At 42.8% G+C, this 25,655-nt stretch overlaps 1 protein-coding gene across 5 annotated transcripts in view; it reads left to right on the top strand.

The window, feature by feature from the left end:
• Nucleotides 1-25,655, top strand: part of PLCB4 (phospholipase C beta 4) — a 714,891-nt gene that overhangs the window by 284,948 nt on the left and 404,288 nt on the right. Inside the window, exon 1 of one of the 5 annotated variants that reach the window (XM_033937394.1) lies at nucleotides 14,654-14,672. The exons of the other annotated variants lie outside the window; for them this stretch is intronic. The gene's annotated coding sequence lies outside the window, so the exon portion shown is untranslated. Of the gene's footprint in view, nucleotides 1-14,653; nucleotides 14,673-25,655 lie in introns of those variants that run through there. 5 annotated transcript variants of the gene reach the window in all.

Here is a 25,655-nt window from a genome sequence, read left to right as displayed (position 1 = left end):
CGTCCGATACATCCCCCCCCCCCGGCAGGACCACTCGCACCCCCACCCCGAACGACCGCCGACTTCCCGACAATATCGGGCCAGAAGGGAGCCCAAACCCTCCTGGCCACGGCGACCCCCTAACCCCACCCCGCACTACATTACGGGCAGGAGGGATCCCAGGCCCTCCTGCCCTCGACGCAAACCCCCCTCCCCCCCAAGAACCTCCGACCGCCCCCCAGCCGACCCGCGATCCCCCTGGCAACCCCCACGACCCCCCCACCCCCCTTCCCCGTACCTTTGGTAGTTGGGCCAGAAGGGAGCCCAAACCCTCCTGGCCACGGCGACCCCCTAACCCCACCCCGCACTACATTACGGGCAGGAGGGATCCCAGGCCCTCCTGCCCTCGACGCAAACCCCCCCCCCCCCCCAAGAACCTCCGACCGCCCCCCAGCCGACCCGCGATCCCCCTGGCGACCCCCACGACCTCCCCACCCCCCTTCCCCGTACCTTTAGTAGTTGGCCGGACAGACGGGAGCCAAACCCGCCTGTCCGGCAGGCAGCCAACGAAGGAATGAGGCCGGATTGGCCCATCCATCCTAAAGCTCCGCCTACTGGTGGGGCCTAAGGCGCGTGGGCCAATCAGAATAGGCCCTGGAGCCTTAGGTCCCACCTGGGGGCGCGGCCTGAGGCACATGGGCCCAACCCGACCATGTGCCTCAGGCCGCGCCCCCAGGTGGGACCTAAGGCTCCAGGGCCTATTCTGATTGGCCCACGCGCCTTAGGCCCCACCAGTAGGCGGAGCTTTAGGATGGATGGGCCAATCCGGCCTCATTCCTTCGTTGGCTGCCTGCCGGACAGGCGGGTTTGGCTCCCGTCTGTCCGGCCAACTACTAAAGGTACGGGGAAGGGGGGTGGGGGGGTCGTGGGGGTCGCCAGGGGGATCGCGGGTCGGCTGGGGGGCGGTCGGAGGTTCTTGGGGGGGAGGGGGGTTTGCGTCGAGGGCAGGAGGGCCTGGGATCCCTCCTGCCCGTAATGTAGTGCGGGGTGGGGTTAGGGGGTCGCCGTGGCCAGGAGGGTTTGGGCTCCCTTCTGGCCCAACTACCAAAGGTACGGGGAAGGGGGGTGGGGAGGTCGTGGGGGTCGCCAGGGGGATCGCGGGTCGGCTGGGGGGTGGTCGGAGGTTCTTGGGGGGGAGGGGGGTTTGCGTCGAGGGCAGGAGGGCCTGGGATCCCTCCTGCCCGTAATGTAGTGCGGGGTGGGGTTAGGGGGTCGCCGTGGCCAGGAGGATTTGGGCTCCCTCCTGGCCCGATATTGTTGGGGAGTCGGCGGTCCTTCGGGGGGGGGGGGAGGGATGTATCGGACGTCGGGGGGGGGGCATCAGGCTTTCAGGATGGGGACAGACCTTCAAGGGGGGACAGTGCACGGAAGTCAGGTGGGGTGAACGGAGAGTCGGGACAGCGCACGGAAAGTCAGGGCGGGCGAAAGGAGCGTCGGGCAGCATGCGCGGTATACCCGTGAGCGCGGTATATCAAAGTTTTTGTGCAAATCATCGTGATTTCTGCGCGCTATATTCGTGTGCGCGTTTTATACGGGTGCGTGTTATTTGCGTGAAAATACGGTAATAATTACACCCCACCAGGACTTATCAAAATGTATCAATAGCTTCACAAGTTGACTTAATCAAACTAAACAGAAAAACTATTTATATTCTTTTTTTCAAAATATTTCATCATTAATTAATTAACTTTATTAAATACTCCATATACAGATACTATTAAATATATCATTCATTTCATACAGGTGTATGAAATGAATGATTTATTTATTTAATAGTATCTTTATATGAAATATTTAATAAACACCCACACAGACAAGCCAAGTACTTAGCTAAATACTTGGCTTGTCTGTGTGTGTGTTTTGTAATGTCTATTACCACATTTTTAGACACAGGTGTATAGAGCTTTAAGCTTAGTAAGACTCTACAACCGGCCGCTCCACGTTTTTTTTTCTCCTGATGGAGTTTTTTCCTGGGTGGTCGCCGGCTGTAAAAGGAGCCGATGATTGAAGCAGGTCAGCTGTGTAGCTGAATATTATAGGGGCCCGGGCGTTTGACGCCGTGCCTTTAGCTCTGACGCTCATTTTGTTTAAAACTGTGAGTGATGCTATAGGCCTGTACACCACAGTGTCTAATATATATTTTTTGTCAGTGTGGGATATCTGTATAAAAGATTGAATTGACAAAGTTACCTTTTTGAGTTTTGCAAGTGCCTAAAAAACCAGTGCCAGAATCCGTAGGTGCTTTAGAGTGCCTAATGGCATTGCGAACGAGGCTAACGTTGGAAGTGGTGTTGGCACCATAAAGCATCTACGTAGGTGTGATTTGTGTCAAAGGTAGCCACCGGAAACGAAGGTCCTTGAAAACCTTGGCCTACATTTCTGGTCCTTACCTTTGCTGGAGGCATAATTCTCTAAATGGCACCATCGCTTGATTGGCACGTGATGTGACAATGGCGCCTTATAGAGAATCCGAGCCTATATGCCCATCCCAATTCAATGGTTTTCAGTTATCAAGTGAATTTGCACATGCTGTCATGCCACTGCCATAATGATTACTGTGACTGTGCACTAACAGATAACGAATACTAATTTGTGTGTTCACTGTATAGCATAGTTTAGTAAAATGGCCCCAATTTCGATTGGTTTAATTTTATCTGCATGTTGGTTTACACCTTCCAAAACCATCTAATACATTGGTAAAGGAAGGCTTGCCTTTTTTAAAAGCTGAGACGCTAACAAGAGCACGCTACAAGCCAAGAGCTAACCTGATAGCATATGTCTGTTTATTTAATTGCAATCGCCATCAGGAGAATGCTATGAGCCAAGGGCTGTTATTGTAGTCTTCTGGACATAAGAGCATAAGTATTTCTCTCTGAGGCAGGTGTATTCCTAACACCGAAACATTGGCCATGTTGAGTCAAATTGATTGATTTATTTTAAAAATGTATATACCGCCTAAAGTCTAGGCCAGGGGTGTCCAACCTGCGGCCCTGTGAAGTATTTTGTGCGGCCCCAGTCAAAGGCGATGCAGTGTTTTCCTCTGCTGGCCCCGGGTGTTTACCATCTTGCCGGCCCCCTCCTCTGTCTTGCTGCAGCGTTTGCGCATTTGTGCAGCCCCAGAAAAAAAATTTTCGGCCAATGCGGCCCAGGGAAGCCAAAAGGTTGGACACCCCTGGTCTAGGCAGTTTACTAAACAACTTACAAAATAAACTTTGAATAAAATATCCCTGTGAAAACATCTCTGTCCCCCTACTATTTGTTGCCATTATTGTGAAGCCATCCCAAAAATTAGCACATGTGCATTTATTGTAGGTGGTAAGGGCTCACATGGGATTCCTACACTAACCAGTTAGTATGTGCTATGGTGGATGCTAACTGAATAGAATAGGAACGCTTAGGGCTCCTTTTACTAAGCTGCGCTAGCGGTTTTAGCACACGCGGCTAGACGCTAACGCCACCATTGAACTGGCGTTAGGTTTTTTTTGTTTTTTTTAAATTCTTTATTCATTTTTACAACTTCCAACAAGTGTAATCGGAAATAACATTTAAACTTACAAATATTACTTGAATTTCTTTTACAATCATCTTAAATTAATGAAATTTATCCCCCCTCCCACCTTTACCATATCATATGTAATCGCGTATATCATATATTCTTTTCTACTAATCCAAACAATTAATATAAGATCAGAAACTCCCCCACCCCCACCCTCTCATTTGCAATTGTATAATTAAGGGAAAAATGTTGTTTACTCGTTACAATAATCTGTTAATGGTCCTCAAACATGCTTGAATTTATTAAAATGGCCTTTCTGTATGGCTAATATTTTTTCCATCTTATATATATGACACAAAGAATTCCACTAGAAATTAAAAGTTTGATCTATCAATTCTTCCAATTAAATGTAATTTGTTGAATTGCAAATCCAGTCATAATTAGCAAGAGCTTATTATTTTTTGAGGATATTTGACTCTTTGCCCTCATTGACATGCCAATTAAAATAGTATCATATGATAGGGCCACCGGATTCTCCAATAAACTATTTATTTGGCCCCTTATTAATTTCCAGAAATCCAAAATAAATGGACAGTAGAATAATAGATGATCTAGAGTTCCAGCTTTGAGATTGCCCCTTACTCTTTGCCTTCCAGACATGCCACCTTCAATACATAATGCAGTAAGCCTTTTTAAGTTGCAGTAAGCATATACTAGCACTTACCGCAGGTTAGTAAAAGGGGGCCCCTTTTTTCATGATAGGTAACTTATGAATAACATTAAATAAATTAAAGAGCAGTCATACTGGGTTCGACCAGCTTCCATTTTCCAACAGTGGCCAATCCAGGTCACAGTATCGGGCAGAAACCCAAACAGTAGCAACATTCAATGCTACCGATCCAGGGGTAAGCAGTGATGTCTCCCATGTCTCAATAGCAGTTCTGCAAATTGGCACTTTGCAAAACAAAATAACACTCTCTTCAGCTACGGTGGGAAATAATGCTCAGAATTTTAGAAGTTGGTTGGGCTGAGAACTTTTCAGCACCCCCTCGTATTTCCATGTAAATTCGTGGTGTCCCTTGTTTTTGTACTTTCTGAAAGGGTGAAAATTGATTCACTCTTACCCATTCTGCACCACTCAGGATTTTGTAAATGCCAATCATACCCCCCCTCAGTCTTCTTTTTTTTAAGCTGAAGAGCCCCAACCTCTGTAGTCATAGAAACAGAAACATGATGGCAGATAAAGGCCAAATGCTTCCACAGGCCGTCTGGTGTGAGGGTCATCTTCAATGGACTCTCTACCCCACTTAAACTGCTTGCTCCAAAATTTTACTTTGAAGGATGATGCGGCAGACTCACCATAAACTGCAGTCATGTGTTCATGGATCTCCTTTGGCTTTTTCCCCTTTTTTGTGAGAAATTTTATCACTGAACGGTGCTCCAAATCTAGCAGTTTCTTACTTGATTCACATGCAGACTCTCCTGACAGCCTGTCTCTTGGAATGTTAGATTCACACTGAGCCACAACTATGCATGGGTATCCTTGAGACATGTCACAATGTGCACAGACTTGTTTCAACACGCTTGCTACTTTCTTTCATACTCAGGTAGATAAATTATTGAACACCCCTCATGAGGTCCTGTGAAAACAGGATACACTTCCCCCTCCGTATTCGCGGGGGTTAGGGGCAGAGCAGGGCCATGAATATTAAAAAACCCACGAATAATATTCGGGCCAGTTCTGCCCCTAAGCCCCGCTTCCCCCAGCTATTTTAAGCCCTGAAAGTCCCCCCTTAAGCCTTACCTGGTGGTCTAGCGGGTTTTCGGGGTAGGAGCGATCTTCCCACGCTCCTGCCCTGTGCAGATTGCTTACAGGAAATGGCTGCCTTGAGCTCCCGTAGTCTCTTGAGCAATTTCCTGTGAGTGATCTGCACGGGGTAGACGCGTGGGAAGATCGATCCTGCCTCGAAAACCTGCTAGACCACCAAGTAAGGCTTAAGAGGGGGCTTTCAGGGCTTAAAATAGCCCAAAAAAAGAACAAGTATTTTTAGGTTTAAAACCGCGAATAAGCGAATCTGTAGATATGGAATTCGGAGGGGGAAGTGTACAACATACTTTATGTTAGTTTTTGCCTCTCAATTTCTTTTTTTCTTTTGAAGTGCACTAAAAGAGCAGCCAATAGAGTACTTCTAAATGAGGTATACAGTGCAAAAGAAAAATGTTTTCAAATGCTGTTCTTTATTTTAATCTTCAATATTTTGTCACTTGAGTCCTAGAACTGAGCTTATAATAGCCCTGTTAGAAGCAAGATAAATGTTTGCCATTGAAAACAATTTGTGGTCAGTGGCTTTTCATCATTATGAAATACAGCGATCATGGTTTATGCATGCTTTTTTTTTTTTCATTAGTTGCCATGTAGTTATCGAAACATAATTGTTGCCATGCTGTTTCCAGGAGTAGAACTAGTGTAAAATAGGAACTGTAATTTAAAAGGGACCTTGCTTTATTTTTCTTATACTTTACCTGTCTGCAAATAGTTCATTATGATGAAGCACGATTAATACCTCATAATTAATGCTAATTAGGACTAATGAAAAGTTATGCACACAACTCAGAAAGTGCAGTCCTATAAAAAGTATGTGCCAGTTGCAGTGCATGAATATGAAAAGGGGGCATGGCCGGGGTGGAACGTGAGCATTCCTAAAAGCCAGGTTTTAAATAGGTGCATTTAAATTATGCAACGCACACAGACGCTGTGCGTGATTCTATAAATGATTCAATAAGGTACACCCACCCTTGTAAAATCATGCTAAATGCTGTTCTAGTCAGCGCCAATTTTTGGGGCACTATATATAGAATCGGGCCCTTTGACCACAAGAAATTATGTTGTTTTAAATGTTGAACAAAAAAAGGGAGCAGAAACCCCACGTAAAGTCCGACAGAAAGAGCACGTGGGGAGTGTGATAGAACACGTCAGCCTTGAGACAAACAATCCTTTATTTCTATAAACTCAAAATCAATTACACGTAGAGACACATGAGTAAAATCACATGAATAAAAAGTCCTATAGGTGTAATGTCCTTGTTGTAAAAGGATCCAGTATATGACCTGAATGGTTTGTGTTTCAGCCTCTGGGGTGTGTGTATGTATACATGTGTGTATGTATACATATGTATACATGTGTATTGGACCAATGACGATCAGGGGTCTTGCATGCTTAAAGTTTAATAGCATGGAATGGCACTACTGAGGTCCACGAGTTAAGAGCTAATGCTTTAACTAAAGAAGTGAAAATTGTTTTGACCTTCTGCTTCTGTGTGGTTTGTATACATATGTATACATATGTGTGTATGTATATATATGTGTGTGAATGTATATATGTGTGTGAATGTATACATATGTGTGTATGTATGTATACATATTACATGAATAAAAGTCATATATATATACTACATGAATAAAGGTCAAGACTGCATAAATAAAATCTAAAAATCATATTGAATGGCATGAACATAGAAATTAACATAAAAAACACATCTATGAATTAATGAATTAATAATATGCCATAAAGTTGGTCAGGATCCTGCTGGGTGGAGGGAATTTTCTTTATTACTTGGATTGTGTTTTTGTAATGTTTGGATTGTGCTGTTGTATTGTTTGTATTATGTGTTGATTTATTATTTGTACATTGTGTATTTTAAATATGCCTTAGATTGAGTAAGCTGCCCTGAAGGTTCTCCCAAGGGTGGGATAGAAAATTTTAATTAAACTTGGAAACTTGGAGGGAAGGAAGACTTGCTTCAAGAACCTACATTCCATGGGTACTTTGGATTCGGTTCTGTAAATGGTGCTCAAATTCGGGCACTGATAAAAATTAGCATTGAACTAAAAACAGTGCTCAGATTTGGGGGGTATTTATAGAATAACGCTTAGTGTCGGGACCCATACTCAGTTTTGGGCATGATAATCTACCAACTGACACCTGATATGAATTATTGCACCTAAATTAAGTACGGATTCCCAGAATTCTAAAACAGTGCATACAAATTCCAGAAATGCCCCGATCCGCCCATGCCCTTTCCATGGTCCTGCCTTCTCTTTGGATCCACACATAATATTTATGCATGGATTATTTATTTAAAAAATGTCTTACTAACATCCTACAATTCTGAGTGAGTTACAAAGAAACACTCATAATAAAATTGACGAACTATCATAATACATGTAAAATAAAATATATAAAAAATCCAATATAAAACATAACATTGCATTAATTAAAAACTCAAATATCCCTCCCCCCTTTTACAAATCCATGATAGCAGTTTTTAGTGCAGCACGGCACGCTGAATGCTCTTTATTGCTCCCGACACTCATAGCGTTCCATGCTCTAATAGAGTGCAATGCTGTCAGAAATTTGCCAATCATCATAAACCAGGGGTGTTCAATCTGTGGCCTGAGGGCCGCATGCGGCCCCGTGAAGTATTTTGTGTGGCCCCGGTTGAGGGCGATACAGTGTTTTCCTCTGCTGCCCCCGGGTATTTACCATCTTGCCAGCTCCCTCCTCTGTCGTGCTGCAGCGTTTGCGCATTTGTGCGGCCCCAGAAACATTTTTTTTCGGTCAATGCGGCCCGGGGAAGCCAAAAGGTTGGATACCCCTGTTAACTTATCACTTTTCAATTCCATCCCATATGCCTGCTTAAACAACTAGGCTTTCAGACTTTAAAAAAAATGTGATAGACAATTCATTTCTCAAAAATTCTGGTAAAGAATTCCAAAGTAAAGGTGCAATATAATAAAATGCATCCTTATGAGTACACTCCAATTTAGCATCTTTTGCCTTAAGGATTACAAGCAAATTGGTCTGGCTTGAACGTAATTCTCTCACTGGATTAAAAGTTTTTAATAGTTTGTCTAGATTAACTGGAACACTAGTATGTAAGATTTTAAATACTAAGGGCTCCTTTTACAAAGGCGGTAGCAGTTAGCGCACGGTATTACGTGCATTAAACCGCTACCGCGCCTTCGTAAAAGGAGCCTTTAAATCTAATGTGATAATAAACTGATAGCCAATGATTATATCTATCACCAAAGGAGTCACATGATCAAATTTTCCATAACCAGTATCATCATTCAAATTGCTACATTTTGAAGTGATTGCGATTGTGTCTCATTTCTTCTCTTAGTTCCTCTTAATATTGAATTCAAATAATCCAATTTAGACATAAATAAATAGTGTACCAGAGTTAAAAAGAAGATCTGTTAACTGACTTTTTAATAAGCACGTAGAATCCATAAAATAGCAAAGCCCTGTTTGATATTTTGTATGTGCTCATCAAATATTAAAGTAGCATCAATAGTTATTCCAAAATATTTAAACACTGAAGCTACAGGTAAGGTTTCTCCAAGTAAAGAAATTGAAGACGTGGGGAATGAGTTACCCTGGTAGTGCACTGTTTTCCAGACTTAGGGTTCCTTCTAAAACAGCTTCACAAAAACAGCTGGGTAATCTTTTTTTTTTTTTTTTTTTTTAATTCTTTATTCATTTTCAAATTTACAATAAGTGTAATAATATATCCAAACAAATTAACAATAAATATAACACTTAATAATCATCAATGGTACAAATAATATGCTCTTATCTCCCACCCTTCCCACCCTTTCTTATCATATAATCGATATCTTACACAATATGTAACAATAAATTTACCCTCCCCTCCCTCCCTCACAATCAAACTTGTAAATTTAAGGGAAAAAAATAAAATAAAATGTCATTTAATCGGTACAATACTTTGTAAATGGCTCCCACACATCCTGAAATTTCCTGAAAAAACCGCGCTGTATTGCAATACATCTTTCCATTTTATAAATATGACATAAGGAATTCCACCAGAAATTATAATTTAATCTACTCCAATTTTTCCAATTATACGTAATTTGTTGAATAGCTGGGTAATCTTGAAATGATTTCAGCAAAGCAGTCTGGTTGGTTTCGTAGTGTGGAGAACTCAGAGCCAGAGTTCTGGTGGGAGAAGGGAGCGCTGATGACTTATACTTTTGTAAAGATATATCAAAAACACTAGGTTGGAGTATCAGAATTATATTTTTCCTCAATAGGACACCTCAGCCCCACCACTCCACCGCTATAGCCTTCTCAAGAAAGCGGGAGATTTATGATATCTTACTTGTGAGTCGGGTGACAACGGCGACCTCGGGAGACCCTTGAGACAGCACTATATGTGCGAAATATGTCGGGTCAGACTCCCAGGTTCGGCTGTGTTTAAGCTAAGTATACAAGCTCTTTTAACTTTTCTACATTTAAATTATTTAATTATTTAAATTACAATTCTGTTAATGGAAGGAATATCACGCAGCATTTAAGATGGACGACCAATGATGAGGCACCACATAAATCTCCCGCTTTCTTGAGAAGGCTATAGCGGTGGAGTGGTGGGGCTGAGGTGTCCTATTGAGGAAAAATATAATTCTGATACTCCAACCTAGTGTTTTTGATATATCTATATGATTTGATTAGGTTGGTACAACTGTTAAGTATTTGCCATTGTTATACTTTTGTAAAGCATCATCTCCAAACTCTTAGCAATGGCAAAGATGAGCTCTGATAGCTTATAGGGGAACTACCATGCACAGTATTTCTAAAAATTGTTGAATCCTTTTTGTTTGTAATTGTTTGTGTAACATTGTCCCATTGTGACCTGACTTTCATGACCCCCTTGCCCCAGTCATTTCTTTGCTCAAGCTTAGCTCATCTTATCTAAGAAGGCTTGAGTTGTATGGGACACTCTGCCAGCCCCATAGTTCAAGTTCAGCAGTTGGCCAATATTTAAAACTTTCTCCAATGCACAGTACTGGATAGAGCTTTGGATTCTTGCCCAGAAATAGCTAAAAAAAAAAATAAAAATTAATTGAATCAGGTTGAGCAGACTGGATGGACCATTCGGGTCTTTATCTACTAGCAGAAACCTGGTGAAAATGCCGACGCCCAACTCATGCCTTTTCACTGCATAAATAGTGCTATTCTATAAAACTGTCTTTAGCACTTATCTTCAATAATTCACCTTATATAGGAGCCTTGTTCTAAATAACTCAAGTGATGAAGCAATTGTTAATTGGTCCACCAGTGGCTTGCATTCATTAATTTATCACTCAGCTCAATGATCCACAGAAACACCACCTCGGACTCCTGTTAATTCATGGTCCCAGGCTTTATGTGCTAAATCCTCATCGGATCAACAATTATTTAATAATAATAATTTGATTAAATAGCTATAAATAGTTTAATAAGGTTAGTAATGTGATTTATCTTAAATGTGGTCTTCAAAATTGGGATAGTTTAGCCAACATGTTTCACAACCAAGTTTTCTCAAGGCCATAAATCCCTTTGAAGCTCAGCACTATTCCACTCGCCCACAATATGAAATGTTTTTAGAAAGCCATGGTAGAGGTTTTTATCATGGGCTGGCAAAGTAAATACTCTTACACTCATAGGAATTCTGTCAGCATTGGAGCATTTACCTCATTGGCCCATGATAGAAATTTCCACCGTAGCTTTGTAAAAGCCAGCGTTAAAGATATATATGTTTCTGTAAGCACACTTGCACCACATGTAAACAGGAATATCCATTTGCCAAATTAATTGATGACATCAGTAGGACAAGAAAGCAGCAGGTCATTAGTGTAAATAAATGCACTTATTCCAAAGGATTGACTTAACTTCATTAAAGAGTGGATGTATATATTAAATAAAAAGTGGAGATATCGGGGAACCTTGTGGGAACTCACGCACTAAGTCACATGCAGAGGACCTAATAAATCCTAAGTGAGAAAACTCTCGATCCAAATCAATACCGCTCCATGAATATCCAAGTTGCACTACTCTGCCAAAAGTAATTCTGGGACTACCATATCAAATGCAGATCTTATATCAAGAGAAACAACCAGAACAACCTCTCCCTTATCCAGAACACCCTTAAGTTCACTTATTAATTCTACAACTGTTCTCTCAGTGCTATAACCTTTTCTAAATGCTGATTGTCTGGGATGTAAAATCTCATTTTCAGATTAAAAAAAAAACAACCCAGCAGTTGTTTTGCAACAATTCTTTCCACTAATGTAGCACACAGGGGCAAATTTGATATTGGTCTATAATTTTTAGGTTTCAGTAGGTCCACATTCAATTTCTTTAACACTGGAGTTATTACTGCATGCTTCCATGACTTAGGAATCTTTCCTTCCAACAAACTCTGGTGATTCACTGATGTTAAAAGCAGAATTGAATCATGTTTTGGAAGTAACAACCAGTTTGGTGGAAAAATATCTGCCTCGGGTTTTTGTTTTTTTTTCGTTTCCTTGGATCAATTTTTCAATTTCTATCATAGTCACCTTTTTAAATTCTATCCATTTTGGTTGAGCTGAAATGTCATCAGTAAAAACTACATCTGAAATTGACTGTGTTCCCAAAATGTCAAATACTGACTCTAAAGCATTTATCGTGTGGCAGAGAAATTCATTCATTCTCTTAATTAGTAAACACTGGGAAATCCTCTTTCATTTTCTTTCCTTATTTATCCCATCCTTACAGCCTCCAATCCAGGACACTCTTCTTGCATCTGCTGCAAGAAATCCTTTTTGTCTACACCCGGCCCACAATCAGGAACTCTGATCTCCAAGACACACCAACATCTTCTATTCTCCCATCTCGTATCCAGAAAATCTCTCTCCTGGCTTGCATGGTGCCTCAAAGCATTTTCTGCATTCCTATGTTTTTTGCAGAATCATATAAAGTTAGAGTTGCAACTTGACCACTGAACCTCCCCTACCCCCCATTTCACCTGCCCACCCGCTTTGCCTCTGCCAGTAGGGGAGATGGTGAGAAATTTGTGTACCCTTCTATATCTGTGCCCTGTGTGGCTGCACCACTTGCACCACCCTTGGTATGATGCTTTAGTCCCTCCCCCCCCCTTCAACCTCACTCTCAGGGTTCCTTGAACTCAAGCAGAATATCCAAGTAAGCATGTCCCCAAACACCTTCTCTCTCTTCTTTCAAGATCCCTTCCTCTCCAGGGGCAGATTCAGTCTCACTCCTCCAGCTTTTTCAATCTTGCAAGACACTTAACTGCTAGGATTCCTCTACTGGGTTATCTATGCACGCCAACCCCAAGCGCTCACCCCCCACTCCAGTAGGTATTCAGAACTAGGAATTTTTCCTCAGCTCTTGGGACTTCTTTCTTTTCGGCCTCACTGCTTCAGATGAATGAATGTTCTTTTCTTTTTCCTTAACCCCAACCAATTCAGAAAGCAGAGTCCAATCCTTGAAGGCCTGGAGCTCTGGGATCACGGAGGTCATTGCCTGTTTTAGAATGGCACATCACATTTCCATATCTTCTACTATGGTCATTCCCAGTAGGGAAGATATTTACCTACAGATATTAGAAATGTTTCTGCCACAAAACCTAGAGGTACCCCAGCAGCACACATTTAGTCAATTAATTTAATGTGTTAGGATACATAACATCCAATCACTAAGACATTGACAAAGTTCCTAATGTACTTATGCTAAATAATGTACTCTTACTACCTACTTGTGGTAGTATTTGATATGAGGCCCACAAATTACAAGTCTTTGGACTTTGGAGTTGCCAGATGGTTAATGTTTGTTATTTTCTCACACTGTTCTGACTGTAAAACACTGATGGCTTTGATGACCCGCAAGACTATTCTGGTACTCATAAATTTCAAAGGGAAACAATGTGTGTAACCTCCTTGGATAAAAATGCTTGGATTTTCTCCCAAAGAGGATAAGATAAAAATCCCCCCCCCCCCACAACAGATAAAAGTCAAATGCATGACAAGTAGCAGGATCATGACAATGGCATATTTTGGAGAAGGAAGAGTGCCATCTTTTGGATGTCTATCTTTTTTGAAAATGAGCCCCATAGCTATCTGTTCACCTACATAAGTAGTCCAAAATGAAATAATACGTTCACTTGGAGAGTGGTTGTGTGTGTCTGTGGGGCAGGAGGGGAGGCCAAGCATTTTCAGTCCCTTTTATTATTATTTAATATTTATTAAACTAAACTAAACTAAGCTTTAGGTTTATATACCGCATCTTCTCCACTGAAGTGGAGCTCGACACGGTTTACAGAGTTTAAAAATATGGGAAGAGAGAAGAGAAAGAGTTTACAAAGCATAAAAAGAGGGGATGTAATCAGGAGAAGAGATTATTATATGCTAGAGAAAAGCCAGGTTTTCAGTTGTTTTCGGAATAGTTGGAGGGAGTCCAGGTTCCGCAGCGGGACAGTGAGGTTGTTCCAGAGGCCGGTGATTTTGGAGAGGAGGGATCTACCCAGTTTACCTGCGTGGAGGATGCCGTGTAGAGAGGGGAAGGATAGTTTATGTCTGTGGGCAGATCTGGTGGTAGTTGGTGTCAGGGCGAGTTCTGAATAAAGTATATAATATCATAAACCAAATTGTACAGTCATGAAAATATTTTCCAGGACAAATGGTTTGTTACATATAATAACAAGTTAGCTCACTAGTAAGAACATATTTCTATAGGCTTAGAATGATCAGATCTTTATCGACCTTTCTGGATGAATCAGCTTTAAATACATTAATACATTCTCTAGTAATATCAAAAATTGATTATTGCAATGCACTCTATAAAGGAGTTGCGTTAAAAGAGATACGCAGAATACAAATTATTCAAAACACTGCTATAAAATTAATTAAGAAAAAGAAAAAATTTGATCATATTACACCGCTTCTAAAGGAAGAACATTGGCTTCCAGTAAATTATAGAATCACTTATAAAATAGCTCTACTCACACATAAAACACTTATAAATAAAGCTCCCATATTTTTAGAAAGATATCTAATTCCATACTCCCCCATAAAATCCTTAAGATCTATAGATAAAGCCCTGTTAGTAGTACCTTCCTTAAAAGTTTTATACTCTAAAAGAGATATGATTTTTTCTGTTACAGCTCAACAAATTTGGAATTCACTTCCACTTAATATAAGAGAAGAAAAATCTCTTAGTAAATTCAAAAGTCTTCTAAAGAGCTGGCTATTCAAAGACGCTTTCCAATAGATTGGTCATACTCTATAATTGATTCAGGTAGACGATTTAATAGAATAAAGCGGGTATCTGTTCCCTTACCTTTTGTGTCTTAACCCTTCCCTGGTTTTATCTTTACTCTTAATTTTTTTTTAAATTGTATTTATATTTATTGTTTTTACCCCTTCCCCCCTTACATATAATATTGTATTGGTAATGAATATTATGTCTGTTAGTTTTATAATGTTTTTTTTTTAATTTTGGAACTTGTGTAATTCGCATTTGATTTGGACTATGTGAGGTAATCAAAATACTAAATAAACTTGAAACCCCCCAAATAATAAATTGCCCATCAAAGCAAATACATAAAACCCCAAAAACAACCCTTACTTCCTCCCTTGAGGTGTTGGGGGAGGGGGGCTAAAGTCCCTTTTAAATACACCAACAAAGACACTATGGACTAAATCCTAGATGCCCAAAAATCGGTGCAGTTAAAAATTAGCTCTAAGCCCTATTCTATAAACAGTGCTGAAAGTGGAGCGCCATTTATAGAATACCATTATCCTGGTGTAAATTCTCATGCTTAAATTTGGTGTGGATCTCCCTTATTCCGTAACACTGCAGGCAAATTCCACCTATGCCCCTCCCATGGCAGTGCCCCACCTTTTCATGCTTAAAATGTATGCGTGGAACCCAGCACCTAAAGATGTGTGTGTAAATTTAGACCAATGCCAACTAGTGCTGATGATTGAGTTATTAGCTCCCACTTATCAGTGCTAATTGGCTTGTCAATTAAATTGTGCAAGCAAATTGGATATGCAGCCAAATTTGTGCGTGCAAGTTTGAGTGCCATATATAGAATTGGGGTGTATATGGAATATAATTTTTCTGTGTTCTTCTTACATACCTGTGTGCCTTTAACTTCTGTATAGAATATATGAAATACCTTACTCTGATATTTTGAGTCTTGTTCTGCCATTCTTGGAGCTCATTTGCTGTGCATGGCTTGTATGTAAGTGTGATATATACTTATACGTCCTACAGTTTAGTAATAGTTTTGGATTTTGCCTTTTCTTTTCTATGAAAGCTATTGTGAGCATTGTGAAATATATGTTGTTGATGTCTCATATGACTGAATTATTTATGTAACCTTTAAACATTTTAAGAGTTTAAAGATGGCAGATTAAACAGACTTGCTGACGTTAGCTCAGATATTTTTCTTCTTTAAAACATGCCCGTTTCCTTTATTTACCTTTCTAGTATGCCAAAACTGAAGGTTAAGATTTGGGGTCCTATGCCCATCTAAACTCCCTCAGTTACTGAGTAGCTTCCAGTCTGAGGCTTTGTTAGCTCTACTCAGATATCAAGGGGTGTTCCCTCAAGACTCGCACCTCACCTACCAGTTCTCTAGCAAGTAATCATGGGCCCTGAGGGCTAACATTGAGAGCAGGGCATCTTGAGTACTGTTTACTCTGCCCCTTCCTCCCCTTCAGTCTCTGAAGAGGAGGAAGATGAAATGGAGGATGAACCTTCCTCCTTCCCTTCTTCCCTACAGCTGCCATTGCCTTCTGTTGCTCCTGTGCAACCCTCCTCCTCCTGGAGCCTCGCTGCCTCCTACCACATGCACAGTAGGGTGATAGGCTGTGGGATCCAGTCTTACCTTTGAAAGCAACCATGGAACTGTCTCCACGGTTTCAGAGATGTCCACAGGCTAGCCTTCAGTGTCCTCAGATATAACTCTGCCTCATAGTGGATGGCTGGCCTGCAGAGATCCAGGATTTTTTTTCTTTATAAAAATTGCCTGCTTCTTCATTGGAGCCATGGGTTGTTGTTTTTTTTTTTGTTTTTTTGTTTTTTTTTGTGAGTCCCAGCCACAGAAGGTGGAGAGCAGGGGAGGAGATCTTTGTGAGGTACAGTAAATAACCAGCATATAACTGAGTTTACAGTGTCAAATGCTCAATTACCAGGCCACTTATTCCCAGGTTTATAGTGCCACATAGCCATTTACAATATTGTCTGCACCTGGGTTATGTGTCTGTTGAAATCGCTGGCTACCTCCATTCTTATACCAGTTTTAGGTACGAAATACCAGTTTTGTAAAATCAGGATTTTGATATTTACATAATTTAAATATATAAATGTGTAAATGCTGGTTTATGAACAAAAAGGCCCGACTCTGTTTACGTATGACACACAATTTAAGGAAAAATGGTGTGCCATCTTAGTTAAATGGGCAATGGACTTAATGCTGTTAATTATAGAGCAAATCACTAAGCTACAGAGTGAACTAAAACAAAATATTGAACAGCTAAAGCAGATTATTAAGATCAACACTGCTCCGACACTTATAGAAATTCTATGAGTGTTGGAGCAGCGTCAGAGCATTTGGCACTCTGTGGCTTACTAAAAGTGTGTGTGTGGGGACACCACAAAGTACAGAATATTAGTATACTGTTGAATAGCACATTGCACTATTGGCCGATATTCTAAGCAAGTTATTTGCTCCACTGGCAGCTAGTGAAGGTATAATTCTCTCATCCGTTTGTTTTTGTCTACTATCTCAGTGGTTCCCAACCCCGTCCTGGAGGACCACCAGGCCAGTCTGGTTTTCAGGCTAGCCCTAATGAATATTCATGAGAGAGATCTACACATAATGGAGTTACCAGTCATGCAAATCTGCTCCATGCATATTCATTAGGGCTAGCCTGAAAACCTGACTGGCCTGGTGATCCTCCAGGACAGGGTTGGGAACCACTGTACTATATAGAAAGCATCAAACCAGAAAACCCTCATAGAGAGGGATCATAGCATCAGGCATAAGAAGGGCAGAGTGAGTGTGGTATCACAAAATTATCTGTTAGTGGCAATTTTCAACTACTATCTGGAGAAACTAATCATTTAGGCCAGGGGTCTCAAAATCCCTCCTTGAGGGCCTCAATCCAGTCAGGTTTTTAGGATTTCCCCAATGAATCTGTATGAGATCTATGTGCATGCACTGCTTTCAATGCATATTCATTGGGAAAATCCTGAAAACCTGACTGGATTGCGGCCCTCATGGAGGAATTTTGAGATCCCTGATTTAGGCCTACACCTACACTGATTCACCACAGTATAGTTGTGCTCAATATGCATGTTAGTTTATAGACTGATAGTACCTTCATGCTGGGAGACCACATGGGAGAAAGCCTTTTGGCTAGTCCCTGTCTTCTGGAAGTAGTTGCTTATACTGGTTTGAACATAATCTTCTTTTGGGAAATTTTAAGACTTTTTATTAAAAACCTATCATTTTTCATTAGCCTCAGACTTTTTAATGTACAGGATAGCGTCTCCTAGGAAATGTTGGTGTTTTTTTTGATTGCTATGTACAGCTCTGTGTCTTTCCTATATATTAATTTGAGTTCTTTTCTATTAATTCTATTGTTTATGGTAAACAGCTATGATCTATTTAAGCCTAGCAATATAGAAAAAAAATTTTTTTTTTAAGTTCACAAAATTTTCATTGAGTTTATTCATTTGTTTTATTTTGTGTCACTAGATGCTTTTTATTATCATTTATCATAAGATCTGTATTACTATGATGTTATCTAGCTGTTGTTACCGCTGTATTCCTTACTTTGCATCTTGTGTAAACGACTTTTGTTTTGTTATGAAAAACTCAATAGGAAATTTTAATTAACCATAAATGCTGTTGCTGACATTTAGGGTTCCTTTTACGAAGGTGCGCTAGCGGTTTTAGTGCACGCACTGGATTAGTGCGCGCTAGCTGAAAATCTACTGCCTGCTCAAAAGGAGGTGGTAGTGGCTAGCACGCACAGCAAATTTGCACGCGCTAATCCACGCGTTAAGGCCCTAGCGTACCTTCGTAAAAAGAGCCCTTTCAGTAATACTGACCCAGTTAATGTTTCAAAAGTTATGTACTGGTACCAGTCTCTGGTGTCACTGGATTAAACTGCATACTAAAGAAGTCTTAATCTTCAATCCCAAGCTCTGAATTAGTTTGCAGGAAACCTGGATAGAAAGTTATTTGATCTGCACCACAAGGCAGTTCTTGTCAATGAGAAGAATGTTTTGATGTGGTAAAGGAGTCTCTGGGCATTTTAGATGGCTCCCTATTTGTGTATATTTGAGAACAATCCAAAGAATATTGACTAATATGTACATTACCTTCACTATGTCCTTTGTGCAACTTCATGATACTGAACTTAAAGGCTTCTTGTAAGCTTGCATACCCTTGGGATCAATTCACTATGTATAGCCATTCATGTGATATCTTTGTGTTGGCTCATCGGTTGCCATAATGTGATATTCTGCCGCACCGTGGTTCAAGCAGCTTCTGGCAGATCCTTTACGTGGATCAACTTTAGATGATGCTTGGTATTTGTAAGATCAGACAGGCATCTTGCAGTCTGAAGTCCTCCTTGAACAATTCTATGTCCTTGGGAAGCGACTTTTCCCTTTTATTTCTGCAAAGCCTCTTCCAGATTGGGAGGAGTTAAAAACTGGCATGTGAGATTTGTATAGACAGAGATATTTTTTGTTTGTTTTGGGCAATTCTGATGCAAAAAGAGATTTAAGATAGCGTATTGGAAATAGAAATCAATTCCATGGGCCTTGTTTAAAAGTTCTTGTGTAGATGAAAGGAAGTCCTGGTTGCCCTACTAAAATACATAACTGTGTTCAGCTTCTCATTTACTCCTTAGTCCCAAAATTGGGTACAGCAGGTTCCCTGTTCCCAGTGTCCTAGTCATAACAGACTTAGGGCTCCTTTTACGAAGGTGCACTAGCGGTTTTAGCACGCACTTAGCGTGCGCTACAATGCTCCACGCGCTAGATGTTAACGCCGCCAAAGAGCTGGCGTTAGTATTTTCTGTGTAGCGCTGGGTTAGCGCGAGCGGCATTGTAGCATGCGCTAAAAATGCTAGCGCACCTTTCGTGAAAGGAGCCCTTAATCTAGGTACACCTATATTTCTCCGTGTAGATTCTTTTGACTAGGGCAGTCAGTTATCTCTATCTCCTATACTTTCTTGGGCTCAGATGGTTAGGGTCTTAGCCTGGGAGAGCTCTTCCATCACATGCAAGTTATTGAGCTGGGGAGGCAAGTAGCCAAAGATATAGATTTGAACTAAGCTATAGTTACAGTTATTTTATTTGATATACTGCAGTTACTAACAGAAATTGTCAAATCAAAGCAGTTTACATTTATAAAAACGAGGATAAAAACCAATTAAAAAAATTAAAACAAACAGGGTAATAAACCTGAACAAGGACTCAAAACAAGACACAAGAAGGTTCGCTAGGGGAGGGGAAATGTACAGTGTAACTTGGGGAAGAACATAAAAGGCAACAACAAAGGATAGAAAGGGATAAAGAAAAAGAAAAGACGAAAAGGTAAAAATGTTTGTGTTGACCATAAAGGGAAAATCTATGAGGAAACAAATGATCACTGGAAAAAATACTTTTCTCCAGCAAACAATGATGTCACAGTTAAGTAAAAGTATATTATTTCTGGTAGAGCCTCTAAATATCACTATGAGCACCCTTAAAGCAAAACCCTAGGTTCTCTACACAATTGTAACCTGGCATGGTGTAAGTGCAGCTGCCTAAAAGTGATAGGGATGCTCCTATCCTACTGTATAGGTAAGTTACTTATAGAAATGGGAGATACACATGAGTTTTTTTTAAATTTATTCTTTATTCATTTTTTAATCTTACTAGTGTACAAATAATAAAACATTTAAAATTACCGTATTTTCGCGGATATAACGCGCGCGTTATACGTGATTTTACGTACCGCGCATACCCCTCGCGCGTTATATGCCTGAGCGCGGTATACAAAAGTTTTTAAACATAGTTCCCACCCCGCCCGACGCCCGATTCACCCCCCCAGCAGGACCGCTCGCACCCCCACCCCGAATGACCGCTCGCACGCGCTCCCACCCGCACCCGCATCCACGATCGGAGCAAGAGGGAGCCCAAGCCCTCTTGCCCGGCCGACTCCCCGACGTCCGATACATCCCCCCCCCCGGCAGGACCACTCGCACCCTCACCCCGAAGGACCGCCGACTCCCCAACAATATCGGGCCAGGAGGGAGCCCAAACCCTCCTGGCCACGGCGACCCCCTAACCCCACCCCGCACTACATTACGGGCAGGAGGGATCCCAGGCCCTCCTGCCCTCGACGCAAACCCCCCTCCCTCCAACGACCGCCCCCCCCAAGAACCTCCGCCCGTCCCCCAGCCGACCCGCGACCCCCCTGGCCGACCCCCACGACACCCCCACCCCCCCTCCCCGTACCTTTGTGTAGTTGGGCCAGAAGGGAGCCCAAACCCTCCTGGCCACGGCGACACCCTAACCCCACCCCGCACTACATTACGGGCAGGAGGGATCCCAGGCCCTCCTGCCCTCGACGCAAACCCCCCCCCCCCCCAGCCGACCCGCGCCCCCCCTGGCCGACCCCCACGACCCCCCCACCCCCCTTCCCCGTACCTTTGGAAGTTGGCCGGAGAGACGGGAGCCAACCCCGCCTGTCCGGCAGGCAGCCAACGAAGGAATGAGGCCGGATTGGCCCATCCGTCCTAAAGCTCCGCCTACTGGTGGGGCCTAAGGCGCGTGGGCCAATCAGAATAGGCCCTGGAGCCTTAGGTCCCACCTGGGGGCGCGGCCTGAGGCACATGGGCCAAACCCGACCATGTGTCTCAGGCCGCGCCCCCAGGTGGGACCTAAGGCTCCAGGGCCTATTCTGATTGGCCCACGCGCCTTAGGCCCCACCAGTAGGCGGAGCTTTAGGACGGATGGGCCAATCCGGCCTCATTCCTTCGTTGGCTGCCTGCCGGACAGGCGGGTTTGGCTCCCGTCTGTCCGGCCAACTTCCAAAGGTACGGGGAAGGGGGGTGGGGGGGTCGTGGGGGTCGGCCAGGGGGGTCGCGGGTCGGCTGGGGGGGGGGGGGGTTGGCGTCGAGGGCAGGAGGGCCTGGGATCCCTCCTGCCTGTAATGTAGTGCGAGGTGGGGTTAGGGGGTCGCCGTGGCCAGGAGGGTTTGGGCTCCCTTCTGGCCCAACTACACAAAGGTACGGGGAAGGCGGGTGGGGGTGTCGTGGGGGTCGGCCAGGGGGGTCGCGGGTCGGCTGGGGGACGGGCGGAGGTTCTTGGGGGGGGGCGGTCGTTGGGGGGAGGGGGTTTGCGTCGAGGGCAGGAGGGCCTGGGATCCCTCCTGCCCGTAATGTAGTGCGGGGTGGGGTTAGGGGGTCGCCGTGGCCAGGAGGGTTTGGGCTCCCTCCTGGCCCGATATTGTTGGGGAGTCGGCGGTCCTTCGGGGTGAGGGTGCGAGTGGTCCTGCCGGGGGGGGGGGGGGATGTATCGGCCGTCGGGGGGGGGCATCAGGCTTTCAGGATGGGGACAGACCTTCAAGGGGGGACAGGACTTCAAGGGAGGACAGTGCACGGAAGTCAGGGGGGGTGAACGGAGAGTCGGGACAGGCACGGAAAGTCAGGGCGGGCGAAAGGAGAGTCGGGCAGCATGCGCGTTATATGCCTGAGCGCGGTATAGAAAAGTTTTTGTACATATCATCGTGATTTCTGCGCGCTATACCCCTGTGCGCGTTTTACAATGGTGCGCGTTATATCCGCGAAAATACGGTAAATACATCACTTGAATTTCTTTCTAATATAACATCAAATAAATAAATTTATTCCCTTCCCACCCACCCTTTCCTTTAGCATTTAATCAGAAAATACAAATATAAATATTCTTTTCTATTGATTAAACCTACAGTAAACTTTAATTCACCCTCCTCCCCCCATTTGCAAAAATATTTTCAATAGAAAATGGTATCTACTCATTACAGTAAGTTGTCAATGGCCCCCAGATCTTTTAAAATTTATTATAATACCCTTTTTGAATAGCAATTATGCTTTCCATTTTATAAATGTGACATAACGAATTCCACCAGAAGGTATAATTTAATCTACTGCAGTTTTTCCAATTACTTGTGATATTTTGAATGGCGACCCCTGTCATAATCAATAAAAGTTTATTGTTGTTTGATGAAATCTGACTCCTTGTTCTCATTGATGTACCGAATAGAATCGTATCATATGATAATGCTACATGATTCTCTAATAAACAATTAATTTGGGACCAAATTGATTTCCAAAAGGCCATGATAAAGGGACAATAGAATAATAAATGATCTAGAGCAGTGTTCTTCAACCTTTTTACACCCGTGGACTGGCAGAAATAAAATAATTATTTTGTGGACCGGCAAACTACTAGGACTAAAATTTAAAATCCCCGTTTACGCCCCATCTCCGCGAGCTCGGTCCCCGCAAACCATCTGATCCCATCTGCACAAGCCGCAATTATATATTGAACGTATTTTATTAAAGTATAAAAAGAAACAATATTCTGAACAATTGTGATTTTATAAATACAAATATACAGAGCACGGACCAGCAAAACCCCTGTCTCCCCTCCCCTTCACATATATCCCCTCTACTATCAAGAAAACTGAACAATGCTACATAGAAATATCATGCTAACAGAATACTGCAGTCCCCAGTTATGTCTCTAGCAGGATATATATTTCAAATCTGATATATTCTAATGACAAAATAGAAATAAAATTATTTTTTCTACCTTTTGTTGTCTCTGGTTTCTGCTTTCATCTTCTTTTCACTCTTCCTTCCAGCATATGCCCGTTCCATCCAATGTCTGCCCTCTCCCCCTTCCATATGTATCTGACTTCTTTCTATGCCCCTCTTCCCTGTCCATCCAGCCTGTTCCTCCTCTCTCCTTTTTACATCATTCATTCCAGCTTCACTGCCTTCTTCATTTTTATTTCTCCTACACCAGATCTAGCATCTTTATCCGTCTCTCATTTCTCTGCTGACCCCCTTTCCAGCATCAATGTCTCTCTACTTTCTCATTCCTCTCTCTCCCCTTTCCCTCATCTGATCTCTCCATTCCACCCTGACCCCCTTCCCCTCCTATAATCTCCCTGCCAGCTGTGCCCTTCCTTTTTTCTTTCTCCCTTCCCTCCTTCCTTTTTTTCCTTCTCCCTTCCCTCCTCCCTCTATCCAACATTAACTCTCTTCCCATCCCTTTCCCTCCTCCCCTCCCAGCAGCATCTCTCCTTCTTCTCCCTTCCCTCCTCCCTCTATCCAACATTAATTCTCTTCCCATCTCTTTCCCTCCTCCCCTCCCAGCAGCATCTCTCCTTCTAACTCTCTCCAAGTCCAGTAACAGATCTCCCTTTATCCAGCAGCTTCCCTGTCTCCTACAGTGGCTTCCTCCCCTTCCAGCAGCTCTCAGTACTTGCCTGCAGGAAGTTGCCGGTAAATCACTGCCCTGACAAGTAGGAGAGCTGGTGGGAGGGGAGACAGCCACTGTGAAGGCTCCCCAGGATCTTGCTTGCACACACTGACCATCTCCCTCCACCTGCACCTGAATCTGCAGCTCTCTCCGCGGCCCTCTTCAGTAACTCGGCAGGGGCGGCGATCAAGACAGGCTGCCGACGTCGGGACCTTCACTCTCTGAGTCCCGCCTATTTTGTTTCAACTTCCTGTTTCCGAACAGGCGAGACTCAGAGAGGGAAGGCCCCGATGTCGGCAGACTATCTTAATCGCCTGAGGCTGGGAGGAACATTAGTGAGCAGGAACTGCCGACTTGATCTCGCCGGCTCTGCGCGGACCGGCAGAAATTTTCTGCGGACCGGCGGTTGAAGAACTGTGATCTAGAGTCCCTGCTTCAAGTTTACAATGCCAGCATCTATTAGACTTAGAGCTGTCTAACTTTTGTAAACTAACTGGGGTCCAAAATGCTCTATGCAACAAAAAGAACCAAGTTTGTCTCATAGATGCAGACACTGTACACCTCATCCTCCAAGACCAAATTCATGGCCATTGAGATGCAGAAATTTGATGCTTAATCTCAATGCTCCAAATGCTGAGGCCAGTCTTTGGTTTTTTTATTTATAAATCCTGTTATCAATTTATACCACTGTGCGGCTTGGTGTCCCAAGAAATCCGCCTGAAAGCACAAGAATTCCAGATTTGCTAGCACTTACATGGGTATATGCACAGTAAGTGTTAGTACTCTAAATTTGTATGTGTGCAGCGGGAACGTAATGCGGGCACCTAGATTATAAAATTTCATTTTTACTGCATGCTAAAGTTTTTTTCTGGGTGATAACTATATGAGAAAATTCTGGGAATGCTCTCAATACTTACTACACAGGCTTTGCAGTTAAACCATATGGTAATGTGGACAATTACTGTGCAGTGAGTGCAAATCTTAGCTGCACTTTGTAAGACTTCCCACTGCTTCCCACCCCCACATCCCCCCCCACACACACACAGCCTAACTTACTAGAATTCGGTTTATCATCTCTCATGGCTTTTGTGTTTGCAAATTTCCTCTTCCTAGAATTCACTGTACAAAAATGTACTTAAGCATTCAAAGAACAAATATTGATTGAACAATTTTAATAATATTGTAGTGCTGTGCTGTTCTTTTTCTGTGTGGCCACAATGATCTTCTCTAGTTCCATTTTTATTAGATATTTGATATACAGTGGTGCCTCGCATAACGAACGCCTCGCACAACGAACGCTGCACACAACGAACTTCATGTCTTGATTCACACAACGAACTTCGTTTCACACAACGAACTTCGTTTCACACAACGAACTTCGTTTCACACAACGAAGTCGCCCGAGCTGCCGATGTATTGCATCCTTCCGCGCAGGCACTGCAGGCAGTCGTTAGTCACTGCGCTTAACTGCCCTCTCTCACTGTATACAGTCGTCCTTTTAAGATAAACTCAATATTTTTTATATATCATGGCTTCTAAAAAAAGCAGGAAGGTGATTTCTGTTGAAATGAAACGGGAAATAATTAGAAGGAGTGAATGTGGGGTAAAACAGTGTGACCTCGTCAAAGAGTTTGGCCTCAGCAAGACCACCATTTTCACCATTTTGACAAATTTATCTTTTTTTATGTCATCTTAGCATATTTTATGCTGCAGAACAAATAATTTTTTTTAACA

This window comes from Geotrypetes seraphini, chromosome 3, assembly GCF_902459505.1.
Source record: "Geotrypetes seraphini chromosome 3, aGeoSer1.1, whole genome shotgun sequence".
Lineage (NCBI taxonomy): Eukaryota > Metazoa > Chordata > Amphibia > Gymnophiona > Dermophiidae > Geotrypetes > Geotrypetes seraphini.
Note: the sequence above shows the minus strand (reverse complement) of the source record. Positions and strands in the feature narration are given on the sequence as shown.